At 41.8% G+C, this 19,010-nt stretch overlaps 1 long non-coding RNA gene across 1 annotated transcript in view; it reads left to right on the plus strand.

Annotated features, from left to right (window-relative positions):
- Positions 1–742, plus strand: part of LOC147752468 (uncharacterized) — a 6,934-nt gene extending 6,192 nt beyond the window's left edge. The window contains exon 3 of the long non-coding RNA XR_015314004.1: positions 659–742. This is a non-coding gene — a long non-coding RNA (uncharacterized LOC147752468). The remainder of the gene's footprint in view (positions 1–658) is intronic.
- Positions 743–19,010: the final 18,268 nt, after the last annotated feature.

Here is a 19,010-nt window from a genome sequence, read left to right on the forward strand (position 1 = left end):
GTAAACGCTCCCTTAACGAATACAATTGCAAATTTCTGCATCCAAACTTAGAGATCATCAGAAATGGTTTCTGCGCTATTTCGATAAACTTTCGGCCGTGTCCTTGTTGCAGATCCTCCGATTTGCCTTACCTTCCGAACGCCTAACGGCACTAACTGAAAATGTTTATTTTCTCGGAAGCATCCTTCGTGCACATTCGGCAATCGCTTACGTTATTTTAACCGTTCGGGTCCTTGCCAACTTAGTTTGTTCCGAAGAGAACTCGCTTAATCTTATTGTATAACAGCAGTCAAGATTGGCCGGGAATCGCAAAATAATAAAAACCTGCCCGCTACAAAATTCGCTGTGAATTTCTGCCGAACGCCCTGTACATACTAGTTACTATTTAGCGAGCTTCATAAATGTAACTAACTCCACAGATGGATCGCATATATAAAGAAACAACAAAAAGCACCCGTTGACATAGTGACGTTAAGAAAAACCTTTTCATTCAGTTACCTGCCATCGTGTCCCCCAAGTCCAAACGACTGCCACCAGATGAAATTGTAGCACCTAACTTCTAAGCTAGGTAATGCAGGCGCACTGCGAGCCGATGAAAACATGTAATAACTCATCACGTCACTAACAGTCAGAACGATGGACGCTTTCTCGCCTACAGATCAGAATCCGGCCTTCATTCGCTAACGAAGCGACAACGGGAATTAAATGAAAATGAAGCGGCAATTCGTGACCTTTACGTCAGTCCCTCTCTTCCCTCCGAGCCCCAAACATCAAGCCACCACCCCCAAGTAACACACGAACGACGATCAGGCAACTTGATTCTAATCGTCGTAGAAGAACTAGAGGAAAAAAGCGAAAGAAAGCGATGCAGAAGGGGAATGAAAAAAAAGTTTGGATGAAATGGACTCCGCCCACAAATAACAGCAGATTAATTAACTGGTAATTCCATAATGCGTCTGTACACGGTATGATCTTCACGTTTTTTTTCGAAGTAAGCCGGACACCATGAACGCCGTCTGACTACCGACAATACCAAAGAGAGAGAGAGAATTGATCGGGTTTCAGTTTCAGCCAGCAGGCACGATCCGGGATTGTTGGATCTATTGGATAAAAACAAAAAAAAAAAAAAGGAACATGTCGTGAGTGACCATTATTATAATTGTGCTTACATAGGGTTTGTGGCAATAGAAGGTGCGGTTTCGATGCTTCCCTGTATGGGAGTATGGTGCTATTTGAAAAGGTGTCACTACGGCCCGTTGGATAATGATGTGTCAACAGATTCTTCATCGGCGATTCGAGCTTCAAAATGGCGGATGTATTCGATATATTTTAGAGCTAGCGGAGAAGTTTATATAATATTTTTCGTTGTAGTCTATGTTTATTATGTAATTTGCTTGGACAACGAATGCCCTTTGCAAAAAAAAGTAATGAATATCGAGCTTTACAATGAGCAGGTTTCGCGTAATGGTTTTCTTAAATAACATAATTGAATACGACAGCGTTTTATCGACTATAGAGTTCTGACCGCGGCAGGTCAGACGCATTTACGTCATCTGAAAAGTATAACGATTTCAGGCATCGGCTAATTTGTGCTTCAGAAAAACATGTCCTAATCAATTAACGAATTCAAGTATGTCGATTCCTGCTTAGGTAGCTCATTATTGATCCTCCCGGCCCCGTCAATAATGTTTATCGTCATGGTTAAAAATGCTAGCTTGTAGCAATAACGATAAAAAAAAAAAAAAAATAGAAAGAAAAAACTGAAAATCACAAGGTTAGGATGCCGACTGCTCACTAGTAGACACTGAATTAGGACAGCAATTTATAGGAATCTATTTACGTTAAAAGTCTGCCAAAAAAGAGACGTATTTCGCAATAGCTCTTTTGGATAGAAATGATAGAAATACGGCAAGATGTGTAGAATTGTCTTATGAAAAACTCTGAGCAAAGCGTATCGATTCAGAGAGTCTTGTAAATATTAGTAAGAATATTGTAACCCGTTTCGTGGGGCGAATAGTAGAAAAGATGATACGACAGTATATCAGTGTTTCGTGTTCTACGTCCAGCACTTAAATCGTCGGGCACTATCCCAGACAGCCTATTTTCACAATAGACTATCTATGCTCATATCATTTGAACCTCGTGTCCAGCAGGCAAACACCTTACCCATCCAGCTATCACACAGAGGGTGAATTATCTATACGTATAGGAAACGAACAGTTTGAAAGAAAAAAAAAAAAGTCTTACAAGAAAACGTATAAACCTTTCATTATTATTTCTAACTTTTCTTTATTTGACGCCTGATTACGATGTTGAATTCTCTAGTGATATCTATGGAACTATATTATATATTTATTGTTTAAATGAAGAAAAAAAAAGAGGAGACAACTTGTTAATACGGACTTCCGCATACAAAACCAAACGAATACACTTCCTTCCTATGTAAGGACATCAAGCCCGTATTTGTCACTTACTTAGTTGAATAAGACATAGCTCTGAGGCAGTTCTAGCTCAAAACTTAGTTTAATTCAGCTAGCAATATATAGGTGTATATGTCTGATGAGATAGACTTTTGAGAGGTGAACTTTACGAAGTCATAGTAACTTTGTTTAAAAGGACACGTTTATAATCCACCGTCTTTCTATATGCAAGAGAGAAGTGGATTTGTTAACAAAGCGAAGTATAAATCTTTACGCTCTGTATGATACGTGCACGCGTACAGAGTACGTCAAAAGTTTTTTTTCTATAGAATCCAATCTTCTTACATTAGTATCTGCCTCTGTTAGAATAAAATCATTCAGAGCTGACATATGTCTTTTTCATTGAACTGTAAAATGGAGAAATCTATTTACGGCAAGCTAAATGGTATTTCTTTCAGTGGAAAAGGAGAGGATGGTCACCGCCATGATGCCGCAAGTGCTTTCTCTATCAATAATTCCTGCCCGCCTGCTCCCCCTTGCACAGCAAACACTAGAAAAGACAGGGGAAACTTGCCCAAGTTCGTATTCACTGCTAGGCGTTCTAAAATCAAACCGAATTGTGCATCGAATGAAGTTAACCTGTTAGCTTGATAGAGTTAGTCCTCTGTTCGAGGACCTCAATAGTAAATCTAGCTCTCGAAATGTGAAAGCACGCTAAAGTGGGTCATTCTATCACAGTAGAGTAACTTCTATAATAAGCGTTGTATTGGCTCCGAAATTTATAATAAGAGAATCAGAGGGGTAATATCCTTTTTTTTTTTTTGTAGGAATTATGTTTAATGTGAGAAATAGGCATTTCGTTCCTGATTATAACTCTCCCCTGTTTGCTTTTTTCACTGTGATTTTTTTCTGAGAAATACCGTCAGCATCATTATAATTGCCATTAAATACAATATCAAGACGCCACGGCATTGTGAAGCACCACACATCGAATCGTGATGAAGGCCTTTGCTTTTGATGATAGAGAAGAGCAGCGGGACGGGGTAAGAAATCCGTTGGCGGCCACCTGTACTATGGCATTTGGCGTCAATATGACCGATGGTCTCCAAATGATTCAAACGAAGAGCTCACCACGGCAAAATTATATCACACATCGCTAACACCGATCGGCCACAATAACTCAAATATAAGACTACTTCTCGATAGCTAAACATCTTCGAGAGAAGAGATTATGAGTGGGCCTGACATAACAATGGTCAGCTTTTGTCAATTGATTTCCGATTAATATATCCGAACTTATTTAAGAGTCGAAGGAAAACCTGTTGGATCACTGTGACTTCGTTGTGCTGCTAGAAAATCAATGTACCTTGCGTTTCTGTGTTGAATTAGGTAACCGTAGACTAGCGGACGTGTCTGAACGAAGTACGGGAAAAATGCTCTATGAACAAGAAAATAGTTTGCCATCTCCAAAAGACATTCGATGGACAGCCACCGTACACAAATACCCATGCAGACGGACAGAGACATGTACGTAGAACGACGACCTAGACGCAAACGAGAGACACAAGCAGCAGCGGCGGCGGCGGCACATAGAGGAGGATGGACGTACAGACACACAAACGCGAGCACACACCTAGATACACAGACAGACGTCACTGCACATAGGATGTCAGTGGCCAATGTGAAACGAGAAAAGGAGATTTGTGGCAATTTACTGAGCGACGGGGGGTCGACCGATCCTTTTCCTCTGCCGTCGTCGTGCTAGCGGCGGCAATAGGGGCTCTTATTGAGTGCCCCTTTTGAACTACTCCGCCGAAACGGCTCGTAGTTACGTAGTACTAGTGGTTGTAGTACGCGAGCCGGCTCACAACCAGTTGCTATCCGTGTGCGAATACGAACACGTCTAGCACAATCGGTTGACTGGTCAGACTTGCACTCGTTCGCTCATACACATGCACATAGAACGACTAAGAGCTACGGTCATATTGTGCGAAATAGGGCAGATTGTGCAGCGGCGGCAGGCCTGATCACAACGCAATGAACAGACCGAGACGGGCAGAAATGGTCGACCGTGGAACGGACCAGAAGCTGGACGGCGCTCGTTGCCGCACCGGCGGCGGACTACGCGCGGTCATTTTTCATGCTTCATTTTTTTGTTCGCATGCTTCGCGCCGCCCCTGTCACGTCACCGAATTCAGAATGATCTTGTCGCTGCGCGCCGTCCCTGCAGACGCAGCGGCCGTTCCATCAAAGCAAAGGCATCACTAATCCACACTGCTTTCGTTGTTGACGTTGTTTTTGATATGGACGTCGTGCGTCGCTGTCGCTGTTCATTGCGTTCGCTCAAAGTGAGGCGGTACAAGCCCTCTGTGATATTATTACAGTTACAACCACTCTAGCCACTTCCACTATTGGGTCTGCCGAACCCCACTCCGCGTCGATAGACCACGGGAGGAGGGGAGAATGAAGGGGAAGGGGGTAGATGACGATGACGCCAGGGATAATTTCGATATTACTGTTAATTATATTATTTCAATGTTTTTTCGTCTTTCGTAAGTCGAGGAAAAGATGCAGATTTTTCAAAATAACGGAAGATCCTGCAACGCCACTAGTATTAAGATAAATTGTGTAGGTTGTTTTCGCTCTATGGCTAGTTTACGCTTGGAAAAGAAATTGTCTAAGATTCAAAATTAGCATGCAATAATTGAGGCTCATTGCCACCGGCCAACGTTTATAGAAATGTACAGATTAGCTTAGCGGAAGACGTGTAGAGAACGTAGGACTATTTAACGCCAAAAGCATTCACCAAGGGTAGCGTTACTGAAAGACACAAAAAGAAAGGACAACGGTCCTCGTGTGTATGCATCCTTCTAGAACACTTGTATTGTTCGATCTAACAGGATTCTACATAGAACGATTTACTAGCGTTCGAAAAAAGGACGGTTTCGAACACCCGGGTAACCCTTCTCCCATATAGTCCTAACCTAGACGGTTTCATATGAAAAAGAGGTCGAAGCATAATAAATGTACGTTAGAACGTTCACCATACGGCAACCTATCTAGGTCTTAAAAAAAAAAAACTAGGTACCACTGTTTTGAGGTTGCAGTTCGTTCTAACCGTGATTGACCTGTGCAATATTGCTAGCACGAATGTCATACTTGAACCACAATAAAAGCAAAATAGCTATACGCAAATTATTGCTACATGCTGTACATCAGCGTGTAGACTTTTATAAATCCGTTTTCCATTCTGTCGGCCCAGTGAGATACGGCACTAAAACGCGGAAAAATGTCACCGACAAATGAAATAAAAAAAAGCGGCTATATCGTTTTTTTTTTTTTTTTTATATATTTTTATTGACGTTCAGGTCGATGAAAATTAAGGTATTTATTTGCTCCATGCAAAGCCATCTTTAATGTTTTCGCCCACTCGAACCGCACTAAATTTTCGACACACATTCATCTCAGAATGGCCAAGAATTAGATTGTATGTGCTTTGAAGACCCACGCTCTATTGTTAGAAAAGGCCGCATATCACGCGTAGCCCCATCTTCCCTGCCCCGCATTAATGATCGCTATGAAGCATAGATTCTATGGTTGATTACAGTAGATAAGATTTATCATAATCGCTAGATTCTTTTACTTGAAAATCCTATTACCGTTAAGCAAGGTTCTTGCTGAATAATATAGAGATGTGGAATACAAACAGCAAAGCCATCATGAGATGAACGTACAACATTACATTACTTCAGTCGCATTTGAATACGACTTGAAGTATGAGTAGATCTGAAGATCTTTATGGTCATCTACGTTTGTGGCACTGTAGACACATGCGCCTACCCACTGAGGGCCGTTCTTCGGATGTCCTCGTTGGAGGCCCCGTTGTCTAAAGTTAAGCCGAGGTGTTTCCTCATGCAATAGTCAGATTCGGTATACTGAAACGTCATTTGCTGAGCGATACGCGACAGTAAATGTTGTCACCAGCCGTATTTTTGACTACTAGTGGTGAAGTGGGCGGCATTGTCTGAAACCGGAAAAGCTCTAGCTGCATGAAGATGCGAACAAAAGTAGCGCAATACCTGGGTTTCCGTTCAATGCCACTTTTGTTCGGTTACAGAATAAATACTGTTAATTCCGCATTACCTGGCCGCATAGGGTCATTCAATATCGATCTAAAATGTTCTATAAGAAGCACTATTGGCTATCATACCTTTACATGGTGAAGCACATCCGTCTTTAACGTGACGGCCGTCAAAATTTTGACTCAATTCGCTGCTCCCTTGTATCTAACGGATCACTAAGATGGAACATGTTATACTCTTCCTTTACTATGGGCACAACGGGAACCACGTCATGACTGCTTGCGAAGGACTCGAACCGAATACAGGCTTAGACGACTTTCCTCTGTCCTCTTGACAGTCCATTACGGTACGTATGAGTTAACGTTATTCAAATATGACTTTTTAAAATAAGTATTCAAGATAAACTCTGAACTGCCCTAATAAAATAGACCCGTTTCGAGAAAAACGACGCCCACACTCTCAATCCACTTGCAGCGGATATCCGGATACGTACGGCGCAGTCTGGCCTAAAAGCTTTTTAAAACAAAAAGATAGAATTTGCTAAAATTGCTCCCTTCATTCGCCAAGAAAATCATGTGTATATTCGTTGACAGGTAGAGGCAGGTCACGACGCTAAACCACAGTTATAGCTTTAATAGCCAAGGTTTATTTCTCCTAAAAGATAGCAGCGTGTAAAGCATTTAAAGTCTTAAACATAAGAAATTTGATTAAATTGACTACTTCATTAATTAGGTAATTAAAAATTAATTACAAAAAGGAAAAGTTGGACTACAGTGAATCGACACGTGTTGGGATGGCCCTTTAGTGCCCGCAGGTCTCTAAAGCTGAGATGACGGCTTTTGAGGACGGCAGTAAACCGTGTGTCGACTTAAACACGGCGAATGAACGTATATAGTACAAGTATTTTTATTTATTATTATTTATTTAAATTTTATCCAGAATCAATATTAAACAACCTACTAATATATAATTAAGGAACCGTTTTCAGTGTGAAAGTCAACTAGGTATTAGATCTTTGAAACAGTAACGATAAGAAAAACGTGGGCGAAGATATTATCACACGCAATACTAATTAGGTTTTTCTAAATATAATAATATTCAATAGAGAAGAGGAAAGGAAAAAAGAAACTAAGGAGCTCAGCCCTAGCAGCAGAACCCAAAGCAGAAATGTCCGAGAAGCTACTCAGAGTGTAAATGGGCCAGCAGCGGTACGTGAAACGTGCATGAAGCGTTAGTATATACCATACAACGACGCCTTAATTTCGAAACCGCAGGATCATTCATTTAATCTATAAGACCGTTCTGATATTCTGTTTGTCAATAATCAACAAACTTATATGGCATTTTTCTAAATTGTGACGCCCTGACTCTTTCAGCCTTAAGCGTTAGATCGATTTCGATTTTTCCACTAGTCGTAATTTTTTATACTTGGATAGTGCGGTGCCAATTGTTCCGATCTGCCTCAGCATAAACGACGATTGATCGACCCTGGACTGTCACTCTGCGTCGATAGATGAACGTCTTGGCACGAACGACTTAACGTGACATTTTAGTACGTTTCATTGTGACCAATACGGTTATGGCTTGAGTAATGTTCCAGATGTTCTAAAATTAGGTATCGACTTCACACAATGAATGTTTTAAGCAAATGTGACAAATTATATTATTTATACACATGCCGAGTAAAACTATTACGCGACCACCTTACAACTCGGTTTTCCTTTGCTAGAACATGGTGACTTTGTCTTTATGCTGCAGGTTAAGGCCGGATTACTTTTGGAACCGTTCGATCGAAACGCAGAAGAGATAAACTAACGAAAAAAAAACATCGTTTAAAGTATAACGCTTAGAGTATCTGGATAGCTTCTAGGTTAATTGCACGTCCATTAAAGCTGCCTTTAGGGGCCCTGTCTAAAATATGGGCAGACACGACCTTCAAAAATAATAACAGCAATCGAACCTTCAAACGGCTAAATGTTCTACGAAAAACAAAAATAAAAAAAGTTTGACATTATTCGAAATTTTTACAGCATCCGATTTCTTCAATCAATGTTTCAGATCGTTAGCAGAGATAGATAGGCATACATTTAGGCAATCTTAATGCAAGCCATGGGGATCAAATGCACGGGACTAAAAGAATCGGGGAGGATATTTACCCACTAAACCCCGCGTTTGGTACCCGTCGCCAGGCTTGCGGAAGGCTTCGTCCCTATAAAGTGTACAGTAGAATTTATGCGCGACAAAGAAAAATATCTCACCGAGATCTCAGTTCAGCTGGGTCGCTACTCCCTAGCCGAATCGAAAAAGCTCCCATCAGCTCATTCGAGTTTTTTTTGTTTTTACTTTCCAAAATTGCGTTCGTTGTCGGGACCTCAAGACGGCAATGCAAATCCTTGGAGAGTAGTAGCGAGTCGACTAAGAGATGCGCGACGCGATCAAGAGCCGTTATATGTAATCCCAGCGTTTACTTGAGGGTCGAAGCCGTGACGCGATTTAATTGTTTGAAGTCCTCCGTTATGAAAACCTTCCTAGAGACGAGTATCTTGGGTTCAGAGAACCTGAGAGCGACTGATAGGGACAGTCAATGAGGTGACTTAATTGTCCATGCAGTTGGAACTATTTTCGTGCATCTTTCTGAGACGTACGCGATGAAACGTCGTCGTTGACGGAGATGACCGATTATAAATACGGAAACTAATTAACCTAAATAAGAGCTAATTCGGCAAGCTACAAACTGTCCTCTCTCCCTCTCTTTTAACTTCATCAACGTGGCTCTGGTCAAGTTCACCGTTAGTTTCAATTCTGTCACTGCCGCGTCGAATCGGGCTGAAGTTTGCTGTTCCTGGAACCTGTTAGAATTACTTACCACTAAATCGTTTGCATACAGGATAAATTCGATTAGCTTTCTCGGTCCTTTAATCTGATTAGAGAATCCCTATTATTTTGTTGAAATATTTTAGTTTGCTCTGGGAAAAGGACATAAGTGAGCTTCAGATGTCCTCCAAGGCATGGTCTTGTCCTTGGGTATCAAATTGAAGACTGCTTTGAAACCCGCGCATGCACCGGGCGCGACCGGTGCGCTTAAGAGTTCGACTATCAAAATTCTGCAGGCCATTTTCTGGAGCATCGCTTCCGGAACTTAGTTGGAACGGTATGTACCTTTCGCAGGTAGCTGCAAGTAATCTCTTTGTCAGCACGTCGGAGAACAGTTTACAAAGGTCGCCTTTCTTCACGATTCCCCGCCATGACCGCCGTGCAATTAGATCTCCCTGTTCTTTAAGGATCACTTCTGGGCTGAGAGTGTACTAGCATCTAACAGTTGTTTCAATTGCCAAAGGGCGGGGCATATCTGTTCGCACTTACTCAAGCCAATGGGCGGCGTAGCAGAGCTGGTGCGCAAGCGGGAGACATCGCACAAAAAAAGCAAGAAAAGATCGAAGTGGACAAGCCTCATTTATGTGCTATCGTTGCCGCCAGGTGGGCGCTGGGTCCGTTCGTGCACACGACCAGCCAATGCGGCGAGGGTGCAGATTGACGATAAGGCAAACAACTACTGAAAGCTTTGTCAAGGATTAAAACAGCAAAGCGGTTATCATCAATGATGTAGAGTGATGTGTGCGCAGGTCTACTCAGAAATCTAAACTACCGTCGTTTTTTTAAGGGCTGCTGAAGAGGTTGGGCTGATGTTGGAGTCTATTCACGTAAGCAGAGCTCTTGGTGTCGGTGGCTCTGGCGTCTAGCTAAGACAGTGCACAGTTCCCCTAATAGACAAAAACAAATCGTGTTCGCAGTAACACGCGCTGAAGCCTTTCTGTGGAGGATGAGGTCATCGTTTGAAAATCATTCGTCTAATTGCAGTTGAAGTTTAAGTGGTAATCAGTAGTCACAGGCAAAGTGCCACACAATAAGTAAGTAGCACAAGCGACACAGGTACGGTACGTTGTTTGCAATTGCATGTATATAAAGCAGTCTACGACGAAACAGACAACATTCAATCAGCAGAAGTCGGGAAGTAAAACGAAACGCCATAGCCATGAACGACTAGCCCGGATGAATCAGGACCGAATGCAGACTAGGCGATATCGGCAGTAGGCTCGAGATCGATCTACAATGTTACCACGCCGATCAACTAGGATGAGCAGATGGTCAGCTCACTATGGAAGGAGTTCTCAACAGGTAGTGTCTTGCTGAATGTTAAATGTATCAATGATAAACGCTGATCCTATGGTTCAACTTGATGTCTTAGGGTTAAGAGTCGATATATACGTATGACAATCGTCAATGCAGGAGTGTCGTTCTTGTTAATTAGCAAACGATAAAAGTACCGCAGTGATCATGAATGCACTTACAAACAATTACTTTAATATATCTGATGCTAATAATTGTTATGTAATAAACATTACAGTAATTATAAGAAAAATACATAGAACAAGGAAAGAGAATACAGGTGGGCCTGTTACAAACATACTCTCGAATCGTGTGTTATTGTGGTTATAGATAACGTATCAGCTGCGGAAGAACATTATACAGTGACTGTAGAACATTGTAGCATTATTTTGCCTATTTCTAGGATGAGCAATACACAGTTCGCGCGTAGAATTGGCAAGCAACCCCTAGATGGGGAACTGATAAATCGCATTACCCAGTTGATAAATCTGCTGAGATAATACGAGGAAAAATTCTCCAGCATAGGTACGAAACACCTAGGATTACGTACCTGTGAACACTGTAGATTGAATATGCTGATACCGCAACGGCCGCAACGTGGTGCATAGGAAAAACCCACTTCGAACAACAAGCCTTATTGTCAGTGACAAAATACAATGGCAGCGTAGAAGAGGGATACTGTAACAAATGTCAAAGCGAAGCTCAGTAGTGACCCTCTCGATGTCAGAGGCTGATATGGGGGCTGTCTTTTGTTGGTTGAGGAGATTTTTAAAAGCATCCTTAGTCAGTGAACGTAATCCTATATAGTGGATATGAAAAATGTCTGGATTCGAAGAAATCGAGATTTTTTATATAAGGTCACTTCCTTACTCACTGGAAAAACGTAGGCCCGAATACGTACTGTCTATGGTAACGGTTGTTCCTTGACGCAAGGATACGAATAAAGCACATTTAAAATTGAATCTTGAAGTCATAAGTATGATCCGAGGCCACAAAAATCTGGTGAAGAGAGAGACATCTACTTTAACCCAAATAACCCTAAGGCTCGAGACGGTTACTCCGACGCTATCTTTCGTCAAGTCTGCCATTTCCAGAAACTAAACTAGTACCCTGAAAGCCTGTAAATACGGAACTCACACGGAGGTCATCACGCAACAGAATCATAAGGAGTGTTGGCTAAGTAGCAAAAAGCTCAGCAAGCTGTGTCCCTTTACCTCGACCTGGACCCAAAGATTTCTCACCGAGCCTCAATTAGCATCCCACATGCCATCAGCCGGCAGGTGCTAGAGGAGGTAAAGTGGCAGCGTCGGACGAAACAGGCCGGATAACGCGGATCGAGAGTTCGCAGACAGTGATCGCACGAGGACGCAAAAGAATACGAAGCAACGCTAAGAAGAACTAGCTTAGCACCTTTTTACCGCACCGGAATCAACTCAGCGGACAGATCAATGAGCGCTTCGAAGAGGCCTCAGTGTTGCATCGTAAGACTGTGGAATGTTCCTTCTTTCCTTTTCCTCCTACTCCATTTTCCCAAGCGCCCACATAATAGTCTTATGTGAAGCCCGGACCAATACGCCGCTCACTGTAATGACTGATATATATGGGGAACAATAAGAGAGGATCTATAATTAAATTGACGCCAATAACGAAAGAAAATTGTCAAGTCAAATGCAGATTTGTCAGCAGCAATTACAAAATGTAAAAATAACGATAGAGAAATCGAATTAAACGCCATAGTCTGAAGATGTACTCAAATAAATAAATTAATTAAATCAGAAAACACAGAACTACTAACCGAAGCAAGAGGTAAAATTCAGCAGTTTTAGTTGCCACTAAAGTTAAATTAACGCCCCAATGTGATAACCTCCAGGCCGGATAAGTAATCCTACTCGAACGGTTACATTAACTGAGAGATTATCCAGCACCAGTTGACACAAGAGATGATTAGTAAATCAGTGACTATTCACTGTAGAAAACATTTTTGAGTGAGTCTTAATAGCTAACGCTAGTTGAAATTGCCGAGTGACCTTACATCATCCCAGAACAGAGAGACCTGCTCGCGGCAACAAATTCAAATTAGAAATCCGTTGTTATAAGACATGCAACACTGGGTTTCTTCACTGTACATCCGTCACGGACCAAACTAGAAGTTAGAGAAAGGCCTACTGGTGGCGTCACGATATGTTATAATAATAATAATAGGCAACATGTCTAATATAATAGCAAGATACCCTGCGCAGCGATCAACAGAGAGGGGTAGTGAAGCTGACACAATGATTCAATGTTTCGGTTATTGTATAGCCAGCAACGACAACAGGCGACCTTAATCAAGATTACATATCCCAAGAAAGACTCGAGCAAGGCTGCTAATCGACACCGTAGCAGACGACTCTTGATGTTAGATCGTAACCAACAAAGGCAAGCGATAGGGTCCTCCACGATCGCCGTGCTCGCGACCAGCCTTTCTGCATGCCAAATCACATAGCCCGGACCAACAGGTCCTTTGTACGCTGGGCCGCCGGTTAGAAGTGGCTACGCGCGTTTCCGGCTAAGAGTCCACAGAGAAGCAACAAAGCGATAGCGTTGACAAAATCGCTGAACATAGAATTTTAGTAAGTTTTTTCCCACTCCAGACCGGCCCGACGTCAAGAAGTACAGCGTCGCCCTCCGATATACCCTAAAATACGCAGCTGTTGAGGTTAAACTTCATTGCAACAGCCCATCGTTCAGTGATATATGCAGGAGTACTTTCCAGGCCCAGATCGGTACCCGCTAGCTGGCCGGAATTTACGCAAGGATATACCTCCTTTTTGTTACTTTACGAAAATGGTGCAAACAGGTTTATTAGACGAACGAAAAAGGGACTTGGATGCGTAGGCAGCAGTGATCCTATGGGTTAAGCCCAACAAATCGACCGGCCTAGGTCAGATCAGGTTCCAACACCTCTAAGGCCCCATACTGGACTGTTCTTTGCAATGCCTGTCTACATGACGGGAGAATATAAAATTGGCAGAAGGCACTCCTTACCATTATCCCGAACAACACTTTCGTTTTTCAAGATACGGTAAGGAGTTTTACGGGAGCTCGAAGGTGGAAATAATAGAAAAAAAAACCGTTGCTATAGATTAATCCCAGCTATAGGCTTCGCGCGTCTCCTCGCTTCCCTGGAAGCTCCGGACATGACCCTGCATGAACGACACGGATTTCTTGACGAGAGCCAATAATAAGTGCTTGTCAAACCTTGTCTGCAAAGATAAGATGGGTCATAAGTACAAAGGACACCAAACAGTTAATCTGTCGTGTGTATTCGTCAATCGCAAGGCGGCATTCCACAAAGCGCCGAGGGACCCAATTTTATTCCAGGTTATTGAAGCAGGAATTGCCTACAGGGTCACCTGGCTTATTGTTTCAATACTGTAGGTGTTTTCGATTGCGATATAGGACGACGTGGCGGAGCTAGATCTTTTCCAGCACGAGTGACAGGGGCGACAATCTCAGCCTTTTTCTGTTCTTAATCCTCATGGACAGTCTTCAAAGCTACTAAAGTCCGTGAGTTTATATGTTCAACTATACGCCAATAATCTCGTGATGTTCGGAACAAACCGCTTTGAGGGTCGGCAATGCATAACAAAGACTGGCCTAGCAATCAACTTGGATAAGATCAAAGCCACACAGGTCTGGGAAGCAGGGGTACTAGCAGCAAACGTCACACCCACACTTTTTGCCTCTGGAATATGTGGAGAATTTCTGCCATCTAGGGCTGACTCTCAGGCTGAGACCGGAACTTACTACAGCAAGCATGCATCAAAAACATCGAGATCTGCTATAGAAAAGTTTTCGCTTTTCTCTTTCGAGATACGTTTCTTTAACATAAAGCTCATACCTATGGCCACATACAATATAGAACTTATTCGGGAGGACCTACGCACAACTCAATGGTGTAGGCTGGTCCGAATGAAGCCTGCTTTTCTCAAGAAAGCACAGGGCCTGCATCGTTCTATGATAACCGCCATGTGTAATTGCTGGGGAACATGTCGCTATTTGTTGAGGGTCTCCAACACAAATTTGGCTTATCAAAAGCGCCTACCGAAAAAAAATTTGGCCGATAACGAAAGGAACGAACGGCTGAAGTCGGCCAGGAATGTTTTGCCATTGACGCTGCGGTGGGCGGAACACAGAAGGAAGACACACATAGAAAGAATCGACATTCGGTAGTCCGCTATCGAATGCCTGGCCCTCACCGTGCTGTGAGTGCTGATGAATCATACGCTGAGTCAAACGAAGACTGCATCCGCGTCTGCTATGGAGACTCCCTGGGCGATATCGCGTAGACTCATGTCCAAGGATTTCGTTCCTGAGCAGCGCGGGTCAGAGAGCAACAAGTATTTTATTCTGTCTTCAGCCCTTCTATTCCTATTTTAAAAGTGCTTTAGCACTGTCTATACACAAAACACCTGACAAAGGTAAAAATAAATATGTAATAATAAAAAACTCAACGGCGACACAATAAATAGTGGTACTACCAATGGCAACAATAATCAAACCGACTCCATGCGCTGCATTGATGAACTCGGCAAACAAAAAAATTACAGGTTAAATCTAGGGTCTCGCTTGACGATCTTTTGCTTTCAGGCATTAATCTAGATTAGATAATTTTCCAGAAAAAAAATCGGTGTTTTTTATCTTTGCCTTATTTCGGGAACCCTTTAAGCCTCAAGCGGATCCTAACGTAAACACGAGGCGCCTACAGCATTTTCCAAACCAAATATGTGATTGTAAATGTCTAGGTTTGGGAAAGATCTGAGGCGAAAAAAATTAATTTTTTAAACCACATTTTCATAATGTCTGCGAAAAAGGCAATCTATGATCTGAGCAATAGGCGTATTCGGATAAGCCGTCAAAACCTGGGCAACAGCAAAGTTTATTAGTTCCATGGAGTTCATTAGTAGGTACTGGCCGCGAACCCAAAGTGTCAACGTAATTAGATAATACACTCATGTTCGTTTAACGCTATCAAAAAGTTTGTCAGAAATTGGCCTGCCTTTGCCTGTATAGACTTAGTATGACTGTGGGGGGGGGGGGGGGTAAAACCGTTAAAATCTGGCCAAGAATATAGCAGTGAATGATTGAACCCATCTCTACTAGAATTGACTAGTTAATATGATTCGCCGAAGTAAAAGATCTACAGATTACTAAAACGAGAGACTCAATTTGAACGATGCTCTACGGCGATCGAATTTATACCCAACTTCAAAATGGAAATTCACTTATCACCCCGGTGTCACGCACCGCCACGAGCCACTCGGTCTCAACCTCATATTATGCTGCAATTTATCGTCCCGATAAGAAGATGTTTCCTATTTTCGAGATGGGTTTTTTGTTGCTGATAATAGTGAGCATTCTCGTCTACACAAAAAAAATAAGAGCAACTTAAATTGGAATACGATGGACGGCATTTACTACGATTCGGTATGAGGCTGTCTCAGACATTTATTACAATATCGCATCGTCAAGCACAATTACGAACTACCACATTTGTCTCAGATATATAGTATATTATTATTATTATTACATGTACACAATACTGTACCTTTTTGAATAGGAATCCACGTGGTAGAAATATATCTCCTTAGTACTTTAATTTGCACTTATTTATCAGTTTTTTAGAAGAAAGTTGGCTGCTTAACAGATTAAAAAATCTGAATATTCAGCTTACGTATCGTCAGCGCCCGTTCTCAATAACCCGCGTGCTAGGCATACGACACAACTCCACATGATGTTGTCGATCTGTACGGCGTTACCGAAAGTGGGCCTTTGTGGGCCTGTTACAGCATGATCTGGGAACAATGACACAATAGCTGAACACCCTCCTGCGCTGTTCTATCTGTGTGAAGAAATCTTCAGAATCGCCTCGTCTTCGGTAGAGCATCATCATCATCATCATTAAGGTTCAGTCGGGGTATCCGGGGTGCATCTTGATGAATTTATCTGGCTTTTCTCCGGTTGATTTATGATACGGCACGGCAGCGTTGCCTACAGGCAACGATTAACGCCGTCTTCGTTTCTTTGTATCGATCATTTCTGGTACTAATTTTTCTAAGTGTCATCGTTTCTTGTCAAAATTTGAACTAATCTTTGATGTTTACCATAACAACATATTAAAAGAAATGAGCATTGACTACCCAGGCCACGTCGCTCCCTAAATAAACCTACTTTAAGGCATCCGGATTTAATGCAGTAGAAAATACCGGAGCATTCGTTACTACCGAATGTATTGGCCCTGCAAGTTAAAGCGAATGTTATAATTATGGAAGTAAGTTGTTTATTGTTTCGATAACTTTTTAGTTTTATGAAATGAACGTAAATCTATATTAAAAAGCCATTTTTATGGTTGGTAATTGAGAAGAAGGCGTAGAGACATAGCGAATTTGTGCAGTCGTGGTTTTTTTTTGTCAGTTTGAGATATATCCGCCTTCTAAGAACCCCTAGATGCAAAATTTTAGACGGCATGTCGGATACGGAAGCGATGAAGTAATATGTTTTTTTTTTGATGATCCATGCGTTACAATTGTCGCCCGTTATCTAGCAAGATAGCTTTTCTTTTTGTGGAATCTTATGCAAAGTAGTACTGCGGTTGACTTTCTTCAGATTTAACGGTAGCTCTAGTTATGGAAATCTATTAACTTTAGACGTTGGAAACTCAGACTAGACCTTATTAGAAATTTCCAGAGGAAGGTTCTTCATGTATCCATGTGTGTTTCAGACTAAACAGGAGGAATGGGGAAGCAGTTACCCGCATAAAGTACCTTGTATAGACCCCAGATCATGCAGGATACGGTTACGCCCTAACCAATGTTTTAATTCAAGTTACAGTATTATCATTTTGATTGAGGTAATTTGTTTTAAAGCGCAGTGTCCGTTCTCTGCATTGAACGCGACGCCAAAAAGGTTCCCGCCGATAAGTGGCCCTAGGAAACAGCAAGTCCTGATTCATAGACAGTTTGATGAGGCGGCTTTTCCGTTATCTTTGATGGGGCCCTCGATTAACTAAATCAACTTAAAAGTGTTAACCGTTGCGAAAACAATTTATTCAATATAACGCTGTATGAGTATGTCCGATTCCTGGCTTTCTCGAGCGATTGTAGATTTGGACCTCTAAGATTGTCTGTGATATAGGTGATCGATCAACTGACCTACAGGTTCGACCCCTGTAGCTAGACCATGTAGAACAACGGAGCAGGAACATGACATAATCCGCACCTCGCATTACCGAATCACAGTGACTAAATGAATGTAATGTACTGTGTGATATAGCTGAACAGAAGATCGTATTGGGTAATGCAGGTCTGACACGATCAAGAAAGACCTCGCCACATTGATCGAAGCAATGTTAAAACAAGCAACAACCCCACAGTTCTCGATGACCAGGTCGTTTTGATTTAGCTAATACCGGTACGAATGATTTCTTCGAAGAAGCGGTAAGTGCCTAACAATCTATCACGATAGTGTCGATTGAATTTTTTTTTATTCATTGCTTTATTTCTCTCATTTTTACATACATCTTATAATTGTACACTTTATTCCGTTAACGTTTGGTCTTCTTGCCGGCACGAAGGCCCTTTGTCAGTTACATGCGGATCGCTTAGCAGTTCACTAACAAATGTCTGAGCTAAAATCAACCCTTTTCTATATTTCGAGGATACAACAATTCTCAATCAGCTTGATGCCACGTGAAGAAAAAAAAAAGGAAAAAATGATCATTGAAGTGGTCGTGGCGACGAAACAGTTATTAGAGCGCTGGCGTCATAACGTAGATATCCTGAATTTGCTTCGCAAAAAAACAAGCTATGAAACGAAAGGACTGAATGAACTATAATTCCAGTCCAATTTGATCTCGCTGCTTAAATATATATATAATTAAGGATAAATTAAAGTATATAGCGGAAAACTACATTCGAGTTCATTCTCGTCAATTATATAATATGGATAACAAGTTGTTAACCATTAAGGAGAAAGCTGAAAGGATCCATTTCCGTCATATAGTACATACATATAATTCGCTCAGCTTTCGGTGTTAAAAACGCCATTAGGCTTTTCTAATAATAATTTGCGTATTTTTGTAGTAATCGGGAGGTTATTGATACTTAGTAACAAAATAATAGCGGTAAAACCCGTTTACAAGCACTAGGCCTAACATCATCGAGGCATGAGATGCGACAACATGAAGCTTTAACTACTGTTTTGTAATTGTTTTAGGTTTTTTTTCTTCTATCATTGGTCCTTTGCCAGCGCCTATTTTAATACCACTTCGATCGACTCGTTATTACTCAATTTGTCACGT

The sequence above is a fragment of the Varroa jacobsoni genome, unplaced genomic scaffold, assembly GCF_002532875.2.
Source record: "Varroa jacobsoni isolate VJ856 unplaced genomic scaffold, vjacob_1.0 scaffold_1240, whole genome shotgun sequence".
NCBI classification, from domain to species: domain Eukaryota; kingdom Metazoa; phylum Arthropoda; class Arachnida; order Mesostigmata; family Varroidae; genus Varroa; species Varroa jacobsoni.